This window comes from Papio anubis, chromosome 7 (genome assembly GCF_008728515.1).
Source record: "Papio anubis isolate 15944 chromosome 7, Panubis1.0, whole genome shotgun sequence".
Taxonomy (NCBI): domain Eukaryota; kingdom Metazoa; phylum Chordata; class Mammalia; order Primates; family Cercopithecidae; genus Papio; species Papio anubis.
The window spans coordinates 50,739,653-50,752,678 of NC_044982.1; the positions used below are offsets into that span (position 1 = coordinate 50,739,653).

General features: G+C 41.1%; 1 pseudogene across 1 annotated transcript; it reads right to left on the reverse strand.

Annotated features, from left to right (window-relative positions):
• Positions 1–2,799: 2,799 nt before the first annotated feature.
• Positions 2,800–5,092, reverse strand: LOC108586878 (annotated as a pseudogene). Its single transcript, XR_004184899.1, has one exon. The product of XR_004184899.1 is annotated as a 60S ribosomal protein L13a-like (transcript).
• Positions 5,093–13,026: the final 7,934 nt, after the last annotated feature.

The following is a 13,026-nucleotide window of genomic DNA, read 5'->3' on the forward strand; positions in this document are numbered from 1 at the left end:
GGGTCTGGAGCTGAACAAGGCCTGTTGAAATTTTCTCAGATTTTCTTTAGTTAACTTATAATTACTGTATTCTTCTGAATATTCTGCCTTGACCACCTTATCTAAAGTAGCTCTCCCTTGTTTTTCACTAGTTTACACAACCCTTGTTTTATTTCCTTTATAATACCACAATTTCTAAATAATCTATTTGATTTTTTTTTTTCTTTGAGACAGTCTCACTCTGTCACCTCAGCTGGAGTGCAATGGTGTGATCTCGGCTCACTGCAACCTCCGCCTCCCAGGTTCAAGTGATTCTCCCACCTTAGCTTCCCCAGCAGCTGGGATTACCGGCACGCACCACCACACCCAGCTAATTTTTGTATTTTTAGTAGAGATGGGGTTTCACCATGTTGGCCAGACTGGTCTTGAACTCCTGACCTCAGGTGATCCACCCACTTTGGCCTCCCAAAACACTGAGATTACAGGCATGAGCAGCCACACCCAACCTATTTGACCGTTTTCTGTTTCTTCCCTCTAGACCCTGATGGCAAGAGCTGTTTGTCCAGTTCACTGCTGTATTCTCAGCTGAAAACAGTTTCAGATATGTAAAAGATACTCAGCGAGCATTTTTCTAATTCAACGAATGACTAACAGGAACAGACAAAGGGTATATGCCATAAGAGTCTACTTTCCCTTCCTTCAGATATGAACCCAGCAGAAATAGCTAATCATGAGCACAAAAGGCCATATAGTATGCATGGAGGTTAAATAAGTCTTCAAATATATATGTAATTTTGTGTCTAGAACTCTAAGCTTTTCCTCTCCTCATCTAATTGAAGAATTGGACTGAATAGCCTCTGAGATCCCTTTCAGCTCCAGCATAGCATGACCTGTGATGCAGCATTTGGTGAGACCAGCCCATCTTCCATGTCTGAACTCTTCTCTATACCAGAAGCAGGGCTAGTACTGCCTTCAATCTGAGAGAGGAATGGCTGGTTTCTAAGATGACTGAAAAAGGGTCCACACGAGCATTATTTTTTCGAAGCTTCTGTTCCTTGGTAGGACTAACTCTGACTTAGACGCACGCATTATCATTTCCTTATAACGCCTAAAGGCCACACTCCATCTCATGCTCATGTTAGGTGCCTTGGCTGATACACCCATTATTCTTACTTCTAGCGGTATTTGTCCTGGTGTATGGCAAATGCAAAATGTTTCCTCTATTCCCTTAGTTCCTAAGGACTTTGGGATCATCTTTGGCTCCTTTCTTTTCCTCATCCCACAAAAATAATCCTTTAGTAAATCTTGTGGGCTTTATTTTATTTTCTGTTGTGTTTATTGCAGAATGACAAATTATAATTGTACACATTTATGGGGTACAAAGTGATGCTATATGTTTACATGTTGAATTGTAAATCAAGCTAATAGTCATATCCATCACCTTAAGTACTTTTGTGGTAAGAACATTTGAAATTCCATCTCTTAGTAAGTTTGAAATATGTAATACATTATTATTATTATTTTGAGATGGAGTCTCACTCTGTCACCCAGGCTGGAGTGCAGTGGCACAATCTTGGCTCACTGCAACTTCCACCTCCCAGGTTCAAGCAATTCTCCTGCCTCAGCCTCCTGAGTAGCCAGGATTACAGACACCTGCCACCATACCCAGCTAATGTTTGTATTTTTAGTGGAGACTGGGGTTTATCATGTTGACCAGGCTGGTCTCAAACTCCTGACCTCAAATGACCCACCTACCTTGGCCTCCAGAAGTGCTGGAATTGCAGGCGTGAGCCACGGCACCAGCCTTTTTTTTCTTTTCTTCATTATTTTTTAATAGAGATGGGGTCTCACTATGTTGACCAGGCTGGTCTCCAACTCCTGGTTCAAGCAATCCTCCCATAGCAACATATTATTCTTCATCACAGTCACCATGCTGTGCAATAAATTCCAAAAAAAAAAACGTATTTCTCCTATCTAACTGAAACTTTATACCCTTTGACCAACATCTCCCTATTTCTCCTACCCCTAAGTCTCTGATAACCACCATTCTTCTCTTCGTCCAATTGTTTCAGAGTCTACATATAAATGAGATCACGTGGTATTTGTCCTTCTGTGCTTGGCTTATTTCATTTAGCATAATGTCCATGCTGTCCCACATGACAGAATTTCCTTCTTTTTAAAGGCTGAATAGTATTCCATTGTGTACATATGCTACATTTTCTTTATTCATCTGTCAATGGAAACATAGGTTGATTCCCTATTTTGGCTGTTGTGAATAATGCCACAATAAACATGGGAGTGCAGATATATCTCTGACATACTGTTTTCAAATTCTTTGGACATACACCTATGTATTAGTCCATCTTCATACTGCTATAAACAACTGCCCGAGACTGGGTAATTCACAAAGGAAAGAGGTTTAATTGACTCACAGTTCAGCATGGCTGGGAAGGCTTCAGGAAACTTCCAGTCACGGCAGAAGGTGAAGGGGAAGCAAGGCACCTTCTTCACAAGGTAGCAGGAAGGAGAAATGCCTAGCGAAGGGAGGAAGAGCCCCTTATAAAACCATCAGATCTCGTGAGAACTCACTCACTATCATGAGAATAGCATGGGGAAAACTACCTCCATAATTCAATTACCTTCACCTGGTCTCTCCCTTGACACATGGGGATTATGGAGATTACAATTCAAGATGAGATGTAGGTGGGGACACAATGCCTAACCATATCAATGCAGAAATGGGATTGCCGGATTATATGGTCACTCTATTTTTAGTGTTTTGAAAAACCTTCATACAATTTTCCATAATGGCTGTACTAATTTACTTTCCCACTTTGTTAGCTTTATTTAGAATATATATTCCAAATACAACTATTTATCATTAATTCACCACTATCATCCTAGTTCAGGCCTCTATCAGTTCTTGCCTGGGCTAATATAATACCCCCTGGATTAATATAAAACTCTGAATCCATCCTCAGTGCCCTTTATTCTCCACATAGCAGTCAGGGTCATTTTCTCAAAACTTAGGTCAGATCCTGTTATTTCTCTGCTCAAAGTCTTGCAATGACTGCCCAACACTGAAAGTAAAACTTGAACTCTTCACCATAGCTTCATACAGCTATTTGTCCCAACTTCACTCTCCCCTTTACTCTTTCTGCTCTAGCCATACTGGTCTTTTTGCTTGAAGCCTAGAATGCTCTTCTCCTGAACATTTACATGAGTTGCTCCTTCACTTTTTTTTTTCTTTAAAAGTAATTTATTTGATTCTGATTACAAAATACAGGTGAGGAGCACAGGCAATGCCTGTATTCCCTTGGTTGCCCATCTTCCCAGTCTATGCTGCCATAAATACCCTTTGTACAACAGCAAGTTCATGCTGTCCCCAAGCGCTTGCACATTCTAACAGCTGCAGAGTATAGTATATGACCAGGTGGAAAGTTAAACAGACGCTCCACTCACAAGGTAGGGCCCCTCCAATTAGTCTTCCGGCTCCCTTGTGCTAATAGTAACTGGTTGCTCTTCCTATTGGTCATAGATAAATTACACCTGCACAATTCTCCGAGTGCTTTCGAGTAACATCAGAAGGCAGTAACTAAGACCCTTTCCTTGCTCCCAGCTTCCTATGTCCCAGGCAGCCTGTGGCACCTGGACTGCTGCTGCCCCTGGGTCCCGCACATTCCAGGGAGATGATGGAGGAAGGGCCGGCCAGGCCAAGCATGAGGAATTAAGAGTCTTTATTGGGCTTAGACCAGGAGTCCGTGGGTCTTGAGGACCTCTGTGTATTTGTCAGTTTTCTTCTCCAGGTTCTTCTCGGCCTGTTTCCATAGCCTCATGGGCTGTTTCTTCCTCCGGTAGTGGATCTTGGCCTTCTCCTTCCTCTTCTCCTCCAGGGTGGCTGTCACTGCCTGGTACTTCCACCCAACCTCGTGAGCTAGTCGCCCCAGAAGGGCACACTTTCTTGTAGGCTTCAGACGCACGACCTTGAGGGCAGCAGGAACCACCATCCGCTTTTTCTTGTCTTAGGGTGGTGGGATGCCATCAAACACCCTGGGGCAGTCGAGGGAGGCCTGGCCTCGCTTGGTCTCGTGGGGCAGCATGACTCGCACTGTCGGCCGGAAGGTGCGGCTGGGGGCCCGGAAGTGGTAGGACCTCGGAAGGGTTAGTGTTCATCCGCTTGCAAAGGAAAGCCAGATACTTCAACTTGTTTCTCTAGAAATTGCCAGAAATGTTGATGCCCTCGCGGTGTACGACTACCACCTGGCCCAGCAGTACCTGCTTAGCCACGATGGCCGCCAGGCGGCCCAGGAGATGACCTTGACCATCGAGCACCAGGACCTGCACCTCTGCCATCTTCTGCAGCCGCCTGGGAAAGGCTCCTTCACTTTATTTAGATAACTGCTCAAACACTACTTCCTCTGACAGAACCCCCCCAATCTGTTTATCCGAAAAGGTAATTTTATGCCTCATATCCTCTTACCTGCTTCATTTTTCCTCAAAGTCCTTATCATTTGTTTGATGTCTGTCTCCTGCCATTAGAATGTAAGTCCCAAGAGGACAGGGACCAGTGTTGAACTGCCTTTTTCCAGTAACAGTTGAAGGGTCTAAGAAGATCTAAGACTACAGGGACAGTAAAATATGAGTCCCACTACTACCTCTTCCTTCATAAATTTGGGTAAGTATCTTGACCTCTTTGCCTCTGTGTTTCCTCCCTGTAAAGCAGATGAGATAAAATGAGTTCTGTAAAATGAAAAGATAAAGCTCTATCTTCCTGGCTTCATTATTCAAGGCTGGTATAGTGTCTATTATTATTTTATCCAGCTAAAAGATCTAATGAATTACGAAAATATGCTTTGGAACTTACAACAGTTTTATTTTGATTCTTTACTCTCTTTTCCTTTTTTTATGTTAATCTACCATTTGTATTTCTTTTAGGAAATACTTGTTTATGCCTTTTGTCCATTCTTTAAAATTTTTATTTATCTTTCTGCCATTGAAATATAGTTCTTTATTTGTCTGGAATGTCTGTTTCTAGGTTAAACTTTTGAACAATTTTTTAATGTAAAATTCTAGCTTGATGATGATTTTCTTTTTTATTTTATTTTATTTTTGAGGCAGGGTCTGGCTCTGTTACCCAGGCTAGAGTGCAGTGGTGCAATCTCAGCTCACTGCAACCTCCACCTCCCAGGCTTAAGCAATCCTCCCACCTCAGCCTCCCAAGTAGTTGGAACTATAGGCATGCACCTCCACACCTAACTAAGATTATTTTCTTTCAGCACTTTATAGATATCATGTCATTGCCTTCTGGATCTTATTGTTTCTGTTGTGAAATTAGCTTTCTGTCTTGTTATTGTTCCTTTAAAAGTAACATATCTTTTTATTTCCTCTGACTTTCCTTAAGATTTTTTGGTTTTGGTTTTCATTAGTTTTATTATAATGTGCCTAGGCATGGTTTACATTATATTTATTCTGCATTGGGTTCACAGTGATTTTTTGTATCTATGGCTTGATGTCTTTGATCAGTTTTGGAAAATTCTTGACTATCTCCGCAAATATTCTTCTACCCCATTCTTTCTTCCCTTGTTAAATTCAAATTCAAATATTAGACCTATTCACCATAGTCTGCATGTCTCATACTCGTTCATGTATTTTCCATCTTTTTTCTCCATGATTCACTATGAATATTTCTAGTCACCTATTGTACAACTCACTAATACTCTTTTTACCTGTGTCTTATTTGCTGTTAAACTCATCTACTCAGTTCTAAATTTCAGTTGTAGTGTTTTTTATTTCCAGAATTTCAATTTGGTTCTTTTTAAATATAAATTCTTATTCTCAGTTAAATTCTTCATTTTGTCATCTATTCTCTTGAATAATTAATCCCAGTTATTCTAAAACCAATGTCTGATCTTTCCTGTGTCTGGGTCATTTCTTGGTCTGTTTTTCCAGTTTACTTTTTTCTCTTGGTATACTTCATAATTTTTAATTGACTGCTGAATATTGTACATGAAGAGTTGTAGAAGCTCTACATTATATAATAGCCCTTCAGAGATGCACCCTATTCTCTGCCAAGCATTTCATAAGGCTCATCTCCTCAGCCCAATCAAGATCCATGGATCCCAACATAGAATCTAGTATGATTCCTGTGGCTATTCCTTCTTGATGGGCTCTGAACTGAAATTTTGTCTCTTCAAAACTACCTTTGATTCCATTCTGTTTCATCAGTTTTCTGGTTGCATTTTTGCCTCAGTATTAATCAGATTATCAGATACTAATCAGTAAATGCCTTGAAGGGAAAACCAGTGCTTCTGTTCTACTTCTCTCTAGAATCTTGGACCCTTACTCCTGGTTGCCCTACAAATATGGACTCTAGATTTTGTCTCTTCAGTTTCATGAGATTGTTTAAAACTCAGATGTCTGCCCCGGATCTTGGAAGTCAATCCTCTGCCTGAATTCTCAGCTTCTTGTCCCAGGCGTAAACTCACAAAATGTGCCAAGGAGAAAGCAGCATGTTTTAAAAATGCCTTATTTCAATTAGCCTTTATTTTTTCCAGAATCTCGCCCTTCAAGTTCTAGCAGGCATGGTATCTTTCTGATGCTTTTAAACCTACATTTATTTTGTACCTTACCCAGATTTTCTAGGTGCTCCTGGCAGAGCCAATGGTCTGCTATAAGCGATAGAATTATCATAGCCAGAAACCTAATAAATGTGTATGAAATAGTCAATTTTTAAAAAACAAAATAGTTTTTAATAAAAAGTATCATGTTCTCCCTCCAATAAAATAACTTGGGCAGCCGGGTGCAGTGGCTCATGCCTGTAATCCCAGCACTTTGGGAGACTGAGGCGGGCGATCACTTGAGGTCAGGAATTGGAGACCAGCCTGGACAACATGGTGAAACCCCATCTCTACTAAAAATACAAAAATTAGCCAGGCGTGGTGGCAGGCACCTGTAATCCCAGCTATTTGGGAGGCTGAGGCAGGAGAATCACTTGAACCTGGGAAGCAGAGGTTGCAGTGAGCCAAGATTGCACCATTGCACTTCAGCCTGGGCAACAAGAGCAAGACTCCATCTCAAATAATAATAGTAATAATAATAACTTCTGGGTGAACGTAAGCTGATTGGATATAAAATAACTGTATGTTTTGTGTAGAGCACAGGAAAATTCTTCACTGGCTGCAGAGAGTTTTCTTTCAATAGAAAGCTCCTCTGAAAAGTTTCCTTTTTTCCTGTTTTGGTTTTCAGGAGGAAAATAAAAAGTATTCCACTTAGTGTATGAATGTAGTGGGGCAGGTTGGATGGTTGCTATGCAAGAAACAAGTAATAATATCAGAAAATTACGTCAGTTCCACTCATATCTATTGAAACAAAACTACTGCTCCAAAACTTATAGTGAAAAGCGCCTCATTTTCTTTGAAGAATATATGTGTAGTTGATTGTCCTGTTCTTGTTTTTAGTTAACAGCATCATTTTCTGTTTTTCTCAGAAGACAGTATTCAGTCCCCGCCCTTGGGAGTAGTATCTCCACTTTCACACAAGCACTCTGTCATTTGTGTTTCACCATTTTTCAACCTGCTGTGGTCTTTTAAAAACACATTATGGTGCAGTGCCTTTTAAAGCTGGGAAGGATATAGCCACCCCCTCATGAATCTGCTTTTCAGGCTTCCTGAACCTGAATGTGTTGGGTAAGAATGAAAGATGGGGTTGTCCTCAGCACAGGATAAAAGAGCAGCCTGGGGCCCCATGGGGAGGGGAGCACAGGGACCTTTTTCCTACTACTCACAGCTCAGCTTCTCCTTGGAGCTTTGCCTAAGCTTTCTTCACAAGCTGTGTGAGAGGAACTGGATCTTGGGGATCTAGGCAGAAACTATTCTAAGGTGAGTGTTAGTTTTTTCATTTACTAATAATCTAACTTTACTGACCTGTAAATATTCATTGGCTACAGGTCACGAAAGAAAACCATTCTCCCAGATGGTATGCCGACTGGATATTTGTTAAATAGTGTGGAAGCTATTCAATGATTTGCATCCTGGCCCCTTCGTAGGTACCTCTCTCCCATCTCATCCAGGATAAAATTCCATAGCCCATTCCCATCCCCTTCAAGATTAAAACTCAGATGATTAAAACAGAAAATACCTATTACCCAGCTTGCTCCCATCTCAACCAAAACCAGCATTTGGAAACATTGTCTTAGAGCTGAGGAGGTGGTCAGTTAGCCCAAAAAGGTTGAGTGACTTATCCAAGGCCACCCCGTAAGTTAGAGGTAGCATCCATACTAGCAGCATCTAACCCCTTTGGTGAAATGTTCTGCCCTCTAAACCCTACATCCACTGACTTGTCCAAAAGCAGGTATAGAAGCCAGAGAAATTCAGTCATTCAGCAAGGTTGATTAAGCACCACTGCATGCCAGACTCAGTGCCAGCAGCTGGGGACACAGTGGAGAACTCAGGAGAGTTACGCTATAGACAAATAACCTATTCAACAGGAGACTTTCAGGGGGCACTAAGTGCTAGAAAGGAAATAAACCAGGATGATATAATAGGGAGTGAGGGAATGGGGCCTTACTATGTGGTAATGGGGGAAGGTCTCCACGGGGAGGTGGCATTTGAGCTGAGATGTGAGTGACAAGAGAGAGCCAGTCATGCAAACATCTGAGAGACAAACCATTCGAGGCAGAGGCTATCAAGCACAGAGTCCTAAGGCAGGAACACAGCCAGCATCTGGGGAGAATAGCGCACGAAGAGAGAGGGACAGGGAATGATCAGATGGCAGACTGAAGTCAGTAATGCTGACTCTTGTAAGCCATTGAATGGAGTTTGTGTGTTATTCCATGTAAGAAATAGAAAAATTCAATCTCTCTTTCTACCTGCTCCCTGAATAGCATACACATGTGGTCATGGTCAGAATTTATTCCTCAGTTTTAATTAAAAGACATTACCAAGATACTAGAACATTGTCACCAGATAATAGCTTCCATCAATGATAGAAACACATTTATTTTTCCAAACCAATGCAATTAATACTCCTGGCAATATTCAAGGGCACTGACGGCACTTGCACTGGGCGCTCTGATGAGTGCAGATTTAATCGGTTTGTCTGATGGATATCAGTGCAGCTCTCTGACAGTGCCTCTGCGGACCCCCACATACTGATTTGTGTTCATAACAGAACTGTTGCCTGCCTGAGATGAATCAAGAACTGGATCAGTTCTTCTGACTGGCTCAAGTCACAACGTATGTTTATTAATTTTGTTAGTGAATAAAGCTCATCTACATTGATTGGATCCAGTTGATCAGCCTGGATCCCACAACACATAACAAATGCCACGTCGTGTTGGAATATTTCTGGAACTGACATGTGGCAGGCAGAGAGATTCAAAATGAGCTCATCACCACTGGGACTCTGACCAAAATAAATAAATAAATAAAGTGAAATTAATGCACAACAATGGACTGGCCAAACAGCCAGCTGCTGCCTCCCTGCCCCAGCACATTGCCATTCATCCCTAAAAAGTGTGTCCAATCGGTTATGACAAGGTTCTTGAAATACCTGACTTTGTGTAAGAGCAGGAAATCTTAACTCCAGAACCTCAGCTGCCTTCCATTTTGGGAAAATTATATTCTGTACCTCAAGAATTTCCTCTGCTTTAGGCCTTCAGAAACATGGCCGCATGGGCTCTCTGTGCCTCCAGTCTTAACACCTCACCACAGAAGGACTCACTCGTGCTAGTGTTAAAGAAGTTTCCACACATGTGCATACACAAACTATCAGAGCTCAATTTGTTTTTCCCAGACATATGACGATTTTATACCTACCATTAGAAAGGTATGAGCATATTAAATAAAACAACGCTCAATTGGGAAAAAGAAATGTATCATTTGGTTCACTACTGGGCATTCATAGCACAAGTTTATTGGTTTCTGCATCACAAGGGAGCTCATTATGATAGAAGTTTTGCCTGGAGTACAGCACAAATAGGGAGCTGGCCCCATTTTCTGGGCTTTTTGAGGAGGAGGTGGAGGAAGAGGAGCTGTAACGCTGTAGGAATCAGTCATCTGGAGCCAGAAGCAAATCGAGTAGATAGAGGTGGCCCAGCCAGCTGCTGTTTTAAAGACCAGACTGGCTCGTTTAAAAATTATATATACACATAATATACACACATATATACATATATTAGACATACAGACACATTATATATATGTATATATGTTTGTATGCAGCACAGAGCAGCTCCTCCCCAAGGGAACCCCACACCCCTCATCCAGCAGGTAGACTTTTTGCCTCTTCTCCTGGGCCATTTGCTCTTTCACAGTAGAGGTCTGACTACTTCCTTCAGCAGTAGGAGTTTGGAGACATTGATTCTATCACCAACATAAGCATGATGGCTTTACCATGGGTCCTAATTTGGATTACAGAAAATATGGCATTTGTATAGCTCTGGTGCTCATTTTGGTCAAATTTTACTGGCAAAGAAAGATGAGCAGGGTGGGGAGTAGACATGTATGATTCACAATCTCCCTCCTCCTGGTCCCACGCCAACCCCTCAAGAGGTATCTCGGGGTATCACAATCAAATGCTTGACCTCCAGAATCTGGGTACCCCAGCCAGGTGACATTTAAAACACCTAAGCACTCTTTATCATCGTAATGATTCTGCATCCTAGTTGTCCGACAACAGGATATTACAGTTCAGTGCTTTAATCATATCCTTAGATGTTAGGAAGATCAATCTCCAGTATGGCTTCGGATTTGGAGTTGTGTTTTTTTTCTTTTTTCTCTCATGCGTTCTTTTTATCATCCTTTTCATCTAGCTCTCCTGAAATTTTAAATGTACCCCTCAAAGATAAGCTGAGGTTAGGGAATTTGAAACAGGAGACTTTCCCTTGTACAAGAGCCAAGAGAGAAACATGAATTTCCTGGGTCATGGCGCAAGCCTGGGGAGTCTTAGGGAATGATGTTAGGCGATAAGGAGAAATCCACAGGGAAAACTTATTTTAAAAAAAGAAAAGTATCTTTATATGCCCCTAATATTTATTGTAAGTGAATGCAATAAATCTGAAACAAACAAACTGGCACTAGAAGTTCAATAAGTATGCAGACATCATGGGAAAATGAGGAGATACAGAAGGAAGAAAGGAGCCCATGACATTTCGGAAGCTCCCTGTGGTAGGTATTCAAATACAGGGGCAAAGAACAGCCCTGGGGCACAGGATGACAGATACACATGATGCCAGGGTCAACACAATATTTTTCTGTAAAAGGGAAACTTACTCAGATTTTAAGAAGTCAAATTGCTTTATTTTGCTTGCTTAGGTAAAGTAACACTGAAATAGGTCTTACCCTATATGAATGTCACAGACCAGGGATAGAATATGCTAACTCTAGGAGGTAATTATCTGTTACAGAACATGGTTAATGATTATGTTTAGAAGATGTTAACAATCAGCTCGGAAAAGATTACAGGGGCTTCAAAGGGGTCCCTCTAGACCACGTGACTGTAATGTGGCCTGAGGAGCCTGCTCTTAATGCAAATGCTTGTTGTCATGGTGACAGGATAGTAACCCCCTGTTCACCAGCACCACACAAAAGCCCCCTATTTGGGCACAATAGCTTTTAGTTCAAGATAAACCGCATAAGTAACCAAATATGGAAAGTAATATCCCACATGATCTTATCAACTGCTCTGTGAGGACCTGAAGTTCCAAAAGTGATTTAATCCTAGGAAAGGTTTGGCACGGAATAAAAGAAACTGAGAAGCCCCCAAGAATCTTTACTCCCCGCAACACACACACACACACACATACACACACGCACACACACACACAGTCTCCATTTTCTGAAATTCATCAGTTACTGCTTGCAGAATTATCTTACACTTACCATCATTGGATTCTTTGTTTATTCATTCAAAAATAAAGGAAATAGCATTTAAAATATTTTGTGATGCCTTAGAGATAAATACTCACCCTGGGTGGGTGATGATTTATGGGGGTCAAGTAATGAAGAATAGGAATTTCATTTATTTTATTGCCTGTTTACCTCCTGGGGGAAGAGACAGCTGGTAAATCATTTTGGTAAGTTAGTAAATTGGGGGGGCCTTTGTTTGCTAGGCCCAAGAAAAACTCACAGGGTGGGAAAGTATCCATAGGGCGCCTGCTTCACCCACCCCCTTCCGAGCAGAATTGCTTGCAGGATATATCAGGAAGAAAGCTGTTCATTCTTTCTTTTAGAAACTCCATGTTAAAAGAAAAAGAAAAAAAAAAAAAAAGCTTTCCACTTTTTTCCATTGTTTAGCCCTTTCAATCTCTAAATACTTCCTATATTTAACCTAAATCTCTCCTGCCTTCCCATCTTCACAAGTTAATATTAGTCGTAATTACTTCTCTTCAACACATGTAGTTTTACCTGGATACAAGCATAGATACTCTTAGTATTTCAGTTCAAGAATAGGATTTCCTTGAGATTTCTAGTCAGTTCCTAAAAGAACCTCAGTGAATCTCTATTTCCTCCTCTTTAAAATAGGAAGACACCACAAGCCTTCGAACAGTCAGTGGGGTAGACATGGACATTTCTTTGCTCTTTTATGTGAAGCTTATCAAAACTTAATCATTTGCTAATACTCTAGAGATCAGCACTCATGCAAGGTGACATCATTTTGGTGACTAAATAAGTAAGGATAAAAGGTTGTATTATATTTTCAGAACTATTTTACCCCCAAAACATTCCATAAATACCCAATGTCTCCCTGCTCTTGTTCTATTTTTTCTGTGATATGACTCTCAAGCTAAAACAATAAGGAGAAATGTTGCTCAGGAAAAGGGTCCAATCTCCTGCCTGTATCTCTTGCAGGTCAACTTGCAGGACATCTGCCAGGAGTATTTTGATCACTGATGTGTGTGTGTCTGTGTGTGTGTGTGTCTGTGTGTGTGTGTGTAAAGGGCCAACATGGTTGTTTTACATTTTTATATTATTTGCCAACATTTTGTATGTGGAAAATTCCAATTAAAAGTCTAGATTTCAGGCTTTTCTTTAAAAATGTGAAGATCCA